We start from the raw sequence: 8,880 nt of genomic DNA, 5'->3' as shown, positions 1-8,880 counted from the left end.
ATTTTCATCATTTTTCATCAAATTTTATCACATTTAACTACCATCGCCACCAGTAGGAAGCTTTCAGAAATTATTTATTCATAAGTTCTGACTAATGATCAAAAACCCCACATTATTCTACCTCGATGATTTCTATGCTTTATCTATATTGTAACTTCTTCAGGGATGGAAAAAAAATCAACCGAGAATAGAAAATGTGAGCAAGGATCGGCAGTGCACGTATATCACATATTACTAATAAATAGAAGGTAAAATTCACTTCAACATTAGCGTTGTCGACTGGCCAAATAATTCTCCAGATAATCAACCAAAAGAAAACGGTTTATTCGGGAAAAGAAAAAGAAAACGAAACCATCAAAGAGTGCAAACATGCTCAACCCCGGAGGGCAGTCCTCTGTGGCAAAGAGCCCAGAGACAAACATGGCTTCCTCCTTTATTGACATCCCCTCCGCAAACCCTAGAGGTTACCATAGAGTTCAACAGGAAGTCAAGACTAGAGAGTCAACAAGGGGGCCCAGCTCCACCCATAGTCCTCCCAGCTCTGTGGTTAAGCATCTTAAGATGCCAGTTTACTTTTAACAGTGTTAAGAATTCAAAGTTGAAATGTGATTTGAAAATATATATTGAGAGAGATGCAGGCAAACAAAGATGATATGAAAATGAGAAACAACATTGGGAACACATACTATACATGATTCAACTTTTGGCAAGGCAACATGTAGGGAGAAGATTTATCCAAAAAACTATGAATACAATGATGAGAATTGTCTTCCTTTGGCAGAAACTACACAAAATTGGATAACATACGGCACATCAATTAACAAATTATATTACACATTTTTAAGGCATGAAATATAAAACGAGGTAATTAAAATTATAGCAGATGCAATGGATTATCTATGTTAGAAAAAGGTAAGAAATGCAAATATTACTTGATTATTTTAGATATAACCTGAAACAATATAATATTGTATGTCAACTGTAATTAGAAAGTAAAAACAATTTTTAAAAAAGGTATACATACTTTTGAAAATAGTCTCTTTAAAATGCATTGTTCAATACTAATTTGGAGTGAAGGTAAAATTGATGTTATAAGCAAAATTAGATGGGAACCAAAAATCAGTGTATATTATTCCCTTGAAAGCATATAATGGGCTAAGAAAATCTTTCAAGAAAAATGAATTTATGAGAATTAAATGACAATGAACTTATGATAATAAAAAAGATTTTATTGTTGCTAAACAAATTGCAATTTCTTGACATTGACCCCAACTTCCCCAAGGTAAAAATATCAGAGAGGGGAGGAAGATTCATTTCAAATATTATTTTCACAATCAATCCACTTATGATCCAAAATTGATTGCCATTTTTTCTCTGTTGGTAATAATATTATCTTTGAAAAAAAAGGTTTATATTGCTGAAAGAATATCATGGACTTTTCAGTATCTTAGATCGGTATTTCTCAAATTTTCACGTGTGAACAGAGCACCTAGGGATCCTATGAAAATATAAATTCTGATTCAGTAATTGAGGGGTGCGATCTGAGATTCTGCATTCCTCATAAGCTCCTGGTGATGCCCTGATGCTGGGTGCTTGGAGTAGCAAGGTTCTAGATATCTCATGCGATTTGAAGTATTACTATGTTTATGAAGTACCGAGGCTGGGTAAAAATGTACAACTGAAATTGACTGATGAGCATATTAAAGAATTTTATACACCATTCATCAATATCTAAAGGACTGAAAATCTAAAGTGTTTTTAAAATCTAATATTCTCCCATCAAAATTTTGCAGTATTTTTGTGATAATTGACTAGGTCTGTTTCCAAATCACTTTGAAACTTTCAAAGTACAATTAATTTTGCCGATATCAGTGTCAGTGAAGAAATGTGGCCTCCCAAAATTAAATATGTTAAAACCAATGCAAAGTCCACTGTAAGAAAGACTACCAATCTGGGGATCATTTCTATAACTATAAATTTAAAAAGCAAGCCTTAAAACCATCAAAAGAATTATTTCTACCAAGGTAAGATGTCTATCTTATAACAAATTATTAGATCCAAGTGACTTAAGTTCCTAATATTATAAACATTTGAATATTCCATTATTTTATCATGAATCATTTACTTGTATAATTTATAGACTTACTGTTTTAGTAATTATTCTTTAGTAATTGTTATTATTGAGAAATAAGTAATATAACAATTTTTTTTTTCAACTTGAGGAAGAGCTATCTTCTTCCGATTTGTATAAAATGCCATATGGGCTGGTGGTAGCTTTGGCTTGGGAAGTATACTTAATAAGGAATAAAATGACCTATGAATTCCATTTGCCTCTTTTGAGGGTTTTGGTAGCCTGAAATTCCTGTATCCTGTGATTTAAAAAATATCAAAGTATAATCTGGCCCCAAATATTATAGATTGTCCCCAGTGGCAGGAACAGGGGCTCTGGAAAGGTTGAACACCTGACCAAAGAAGCTTCCAGCCCAGGGCCCACCATTCCATGGTCCTTCCCGCCAACCCTGCTCTCTGTTTAAGCAGGAAAATGCAGAGGCTAGGAAGCCAGTAGGACAAAAAGTAGGTGTCCAAACCAGGCAGAGAAGTTATAAAGGGAAATCTATAAACCGCTACATGCCGGGAATATAGTTAGGTACTCTGTATACATTTTTAAATGTACTCTTCCAGGCAACCCTTTCAGACAGAAACTATTACTCGTATTCTGCAGATGAGAAGACTGAGGTTCAGAAAGGTTAAGCAGTTTTGTCACAGTCCTGAGTTAATACACGGTAGAACCAAGATTCAATTGAAGTCTTTTTAGCTGCAATGATAGAGCTTCTCTTCCATACCATGACAAGGGGGTTACAGTGTGAATTTCACAAGTGAAAGTGTCTCTGTGTCCCACTAAGACAAGGATACCCTTGGTACTAACGAAAACAGGATTCTTGGCCAGGGATCTGCCCAGATACCCAGGAAGACCAACCACCAAGACCTCATGGAAAAAATAGCAATTATGGACCTGCATGGCACAAAATCCTGGAATTGGAAGCTAGTCCAGGGCTTAAGGCAGCTCCAGCTATAAAATCCTCTTTTCCCTCTTCGGCAATCCACACTCTAACCATTCAAGCGACTCTTTCTTTCCAATCTTTTTTCCCTTCTTCTTCCGCCTTTGCTACTTTCTCTGGGTCAGTTCAAGGGAGAGAATCCTACTGGACTGATATGGTCACTGTTGGTCCTGGGGGAAAAAACTCCTTAACTAGAACTCTAGACTTGTGCATAAAGAAGGCCCTTGAGGCAGCCTTTTTAAGCAGGGGGCAGTGGGCAGGGACCCTTGCTTTCAAAACGGGGGCTTTATGGACGGACTATGTAGCGAACCTTTTGCAAATAGTCCTTTTGTTTAAAAAATACCCTTGACGGGAATTTTTTTTTATAAACAGCATTTATTTTCCTGAATATGAAAGTAATGCCGGTTTGTTTTACAAAATATAGAAAAAGATAAAGAAAAAGAAAACAATCACTGTTAATGTTAATGTATTTTCTTCCAGTTAAATGTGTATGGATACCCTGCATGCATATATAAAACACATATAAAATTTGGGAGTAGACAACGTTTTTTTTAAATTTGTGTTGTGAGATTTTTTCCTAGGTCATTAAAAAAAAAAAAAAAACTTCAAAAACACCCTTGCTAATGGCTTCCTCCTATTCCAACAAGAATATTCCCTCATATTCCAAGCCATCATCAGCTGTTTCACTATTGTAGGACAGATGTTCCTTTTAACTAGACTTCATCTGTATGAAAATGTTGGAAGGGGGGCCGTGGGGATAATTCAGTGTGTTGTGCTTTGGGGCTTTCACCCCTAGGCCTGACTGAGGCAAAAGAGCTGGCTTCTGTCCCCAGGTCGGCTCTGGCAGCCTAGACTCCATCTGCACGAACAGAAGCTCAAAGAGTTGGAAGACCTGGCTTGGGGATTTTTGCACGTATTTGTGGGAAGGAATTGGTGGTAAAGGGTTACAGGATTAGAGAGCTAAACTGAAGGGCTGCACCTGGAGGCAGTCCCGCACGCTGAATTTACAACAGGAGCCTGGGACTCATATAAATGAGTAATGCTTCCTGATGCTCTTCTCCAAGCGAGCTGCAAAAATTGGCAGGGGCCCTTCAGTGTGCTGTCGATGTGTCTGGAATTCAAATCATTTGATTCTGAGATACAATGACAATGGGAAGCAAGGCATTACCTTGAGAGATGATAGCAGAGACAGCTGCTGCAACCAATATTCATGGAAGGTGTTGCACTAACAACCGTTCTCCATTTGCTGTCCTCCCGAAACCTCGATCATGCCTCATTGCTATTGCCCTTACTCAAGGACATTAAATTAAAAAAGTAATGTAGCTGGTAATTCTTCCCCCCCACCCCCCAGTCCAGGCAGTGAAGAATGGGAGAAAGTGAAATAAAAACCTTGACTGCAACGGATATGTCTCTTTAAAAAAATGATGCTGACATTAGACACAGCTCAGCACATTTGAATATCGGTGGCATGGCAGCATACGGCATCACTTGCTTCTTCTTCTTCTTTTAAATGTGTATTTGTTGGCTGAACACATTACTGTTTTCCCCAGGTACAATAGCTGGGAGGATTCCATCAGTAATAACAGGAGATCTGGTGAGCTGTTATCTTTCAAATCACAAGGCATTTTGCTTGTGCTGGTTGTTGTTTCCATTAGGGGAGTTGATAAGCTGATTCAGACTTTATTTGCCCAAATATAGTGCTTACACTATCTCTTGTTTGTGGAGTGTTTAGCTTTTCTGAATCACTTAAAAAAAAAAAAAGTTTTTTTATCCACAGCATAGCATTCTGGAGAAGAACCTAGGACAAGGACAGTTAGCTGTTGGTCATTATTGCAGATTTGCTACTGTGGATTTCTTTCTCTAGATCTTTTCTCCATCTAGAAAAGGAAAGTGTTGGTCTTCCCCTCCAGGTCCCAGTTCTCTGATTCTATTATATCTTTTGACAATTCATTACTAATAGTAGCAGTGACTAAGTTCCCAAGTATCTCCACATTTCCTACAAAAAATCACACTCTTTTAAGATGAATTTGGTAAATTTAACATGTTGACTCTTTATTAATCTAAGCATTCGTTATCAGAGCGTGAACATGTAAACAATAATTGCCATCATTTACATGCCGTTTACTACGTGACAGGTACTATTCTTATACTTTATTTTCATGGCAACTCTGTGGAGTAGGTAGGTCGGAATTTTTATTCCAATTTTAAAATTGTAAGAAATAATTTTTAATACATTTTTGTTTCTGCTACAGAAATACATTGGATAGACAGTCAAAAAGGGATAATGAATGGATAAAAATTCATCAACAATATGCCCCCAAATTTAGCCTTCCTCCTGGATTCATGAATTTAGGGTCAAACAAAGACACTAAGCCAACGTTCATGTGGCAAACATAAATTCAGCAGTGGTGTCAGTTCATTGTCATGAAAACTATCCAGGAATGTGCTCCTGGGCCCACACTGAGGTGTTCTGATTGGTTTATAGGTCTCTTGCTACGGAATGAGTATTGCAACTGGCCAGTATTTAGACCATTATTCCTTCCTCCTCAGCAATCGCTTCATTTGTAGCTATTGCTCCTGGAGCAGAACCATTGGTTTGCTGGGGAAGCCTGGTGTGCCTAGAAAGGGTTCCAGTTGTGTCTGTATTATCAACACCCTTGGCGAGCTGTTGGGCCACAAGCAGCTTCCTCCCGCTACTGCAACATTCTCTTCTACATGTATGGAAATAACTAGGAAGCACTAGGAAGCACTAGAAGAGGACTTATTTTCTCTTTTCTACTTGATCTTATTAGGAATGAGAATTCAACCAAAATGTCTATTTCAATTCCCCGTGGAATGAATGAATGAATGAATGAATGAATGAATAATAATAAATCATTTATAAACCAGAATAGCCACGCAGACTAATCCAGTCATGCTTATTGCAAGAAAATAAAATCATATTTCATTAGTGCCTCTCTCTCCTCCCCCCGTTTCCTGAGCAAAGTAAACTATATTTCTTGTATCCAAAAATATTTTTAAAGACTAGAAGTTATATGTTATCTCCCCTCGTATTTATTGCCACCATATTGAGTTACTACTGGAGCATGATGGACCAGAAATGATGCCAGGGGCATCCACTCATTTGGGCCTCCTTCACGCTAGGGAATCAGGTCCTCAGCCTTACAAGTCTAGACATATGATCTTAGTGTCCCAGAGATGATGGGATACAGGAAGGCGACTGATATTAATCAAACTCGTGAGATTAAATTATAGTCCAGAATGCAATTTTAACATTCCGAAATAAAATTATCTGGGAAACTGGACACTCATTGGGCCAACTCTCTTGTAGGAAAACTACTGGGGGAGCCAAGCCATAACAGAAGTTTCTTGATAAGTCAGAACTAAAGCAAGAGGCTTAGAAAGTATCCCTGGGCCGGCCCAGTGGCTCAGGCGGTTGGAGCTCCATGCTCCTAACTCCGAAGGCTGCTGGTTCGATTCCCACATGGACCAGTGGGCTCTCAACCACAAGGTTGCTGGTTCAACTCCTCGAGTCCTGCAAGGGATGGTGGGCGGCTCCGTCCCCTGCAACTAAGATTGAACACGGCACCTTGAGCTGAGCTGCTGCTGAGCTCCCGGATGGCTCAGTTGGTTGGAGCGTTTCCTGTTTCCTCTCAACAAGGTTCGACTCCCGCAAGGGATGGTGGGCTGCAACCCTGCAACTAACAATGGCAACTGGACCTGGAGCTGAGTTGCACCCTCCACAACTAAGACTGAAAGGACAACAACTTGAAGCTGAATAGCGACCTCCACAACTAAGATTGAAAGGACAACAAAGTGACTTGGAAAAAAAGTCCTGGAAGTACACACTGTTCCCCAATTAAAAAAAAAAAAAAGAAAGTATCCCTGAGCTGGTGACTGAATCTCATGCCAGGCAGTGTACAAAGTGCTTTACATACATGACTTAATTTAGTCCTTATAACAAACTGTAATATTCTGTTATTACCCTCACATCACACTTGAGGAAACCAAGACCCAGAGAAGTTAATTCAATTGTCCAGTGTCACACAGCTATTGTGTATTCAGCCTTCCTCATTAAGTATGATTTTAGTTGTAGGTTCTTCATAGATAGTCTTTATCAAGTCGAGGAAGTTACCTTGCATTCCTAGTAGGCTGAAAGCCGCGGTACATTTTTGTCAAATGTGTTTCCAACTTCTTGGTTGATCATGTGGTCTATTAATGTGGAAAATTACATTGACTGATTTCCAAATGTTGAAACAATCTTCTCCCACTTTCCAGCAATCTTCATCTCTTATGCCTGCCTGGAACCGGCGTACAGTGGCTGATAGCTCCCTCAGCGCCTCTCAATGTCAGCTTTATGCAATTTTTCTGACTTCTATTTATTTTGGGACCTAATATTGTCTATATTTGTTTTTCTTGCAGATTACTTTTGCATTTAACTATCTTTGGTTCTATTTTATTCAGCATTTATAGGTATTGTAAGCTATCTTAGGCTACTGTCTTGCCAAAACTAAGCATGCTCCAGTTTTGATTTTACTTCATCTTTGCATAGAGCTGAGCCTGACTCCTCTCACCATCCTTCCCCTGTTCAGTTATTTTGGGCGTACTCATCACCGGGCACTTTGGTTTTACCATAAGCCATGGCACGCATGATCAGAAAATTTATATTCTTTCCTAAAATACCCAAGTCCCCAGCAGTTAAGACCAATTTTCTTTGTTTCATCAGTCACCAGGTAATGAAGGGAAGATTTTTGTCTATATTTAAATGAAATGTTTCTTTTCTCAATAGTTTATTTTCTCTGATCATACCAGTCAAGTAAAACTTTAGAGAACACAGCAAATCATATTGCAACAAACATCATGAAGACAATGTTTCTTCAATAAAACCTGATGCCCAAGATGGTTAAGAAGTTCCTATTAATAGTAATAATAATAAAATAACCTTATTTTATTTTTTAAAGACTAAATACATATTTCTTATCATAAATCACAATATCACATATGTGTATATATTACACATACTTGTATGTATGTGAGGTATGATCAAAAAGTACAATGACTGTTTAAATTTTAAAAAATGCTACAGGAAAAGACACATTGCCCTTAATCCCCCTTAAAATAACCTCCCTCCCTCCCCCCCACACACACTTTGAACACACTTATCATCTTGCCACTTTCTGAAGCAGTTCTGGAAGTCCTCTTTCATGAGTGTCTTTAGTTGTGCTGTCGTGGCTGACTCAATGTCCTGAATCGCTTGAAAACATTTACCTTTCATGGTCATAAAATAACCTTTTTTTAGAGACTGTTAAGTAATTTTAGTTTCCTCAGAAATATATCTTGAATCTGTGGACTTTTGTCCATCCTCATTGAAAACACCCTAGTTCAAGCCACCATCTCTCATCTCGTCTCTCTATAGTCCTACATGCACAGCAGCCAGGGCGATCTTTTAAAACATGAATCAGAGTAGTATGTCTCTCTCTTGCTTCAAAGATTCCAAAGGCTTGCCATTCTGCTCGGAATGAAATCTGAGCTCATCTCTAGGCCTACAAGATCCTACATGATTTGGCCTCACGGATCATCTTTCCTCTCCAGCTACTCAGGACTTGTTGGTGTTCTGTGAACTCACCAAATTTGCTCTTGGCTTAAGACTTTCATACTTGCCTGGTCCCTCTTTTTCCAAGTGTTTATATGGCTGGATTCTTCCTGTCATTCTGGACCTAGCTCAGAGTTACTTCCTCACCAAGGTTTTCCCTGACTCCAAAATGAAAACATCACTCTGTGTTTCTTTATTTTCTATCTTGTTGTCCTATTTTATTTTCTT

The sequence above is a fragment of the Rhinolophus ferrumequinum genome, chromosome 11 (genome assembly GCF_004115265.2).
Source record: "Rhinolophus ferrumequinum isolate MPI-CBG mRhiFer1 chromosome 11, mRhiFer1_v1.p, whole genome shotgun sequence".
Lineage (NCBI taxonomy): Eukaryota > Metazoa > Chordata > Mammalia > Chiroptera > Rhinolophidae > Rhinolophus > Rhinolophus ferrumequinum.
This window is presented reverse-complemented; position numbering follows the sequence as displayed.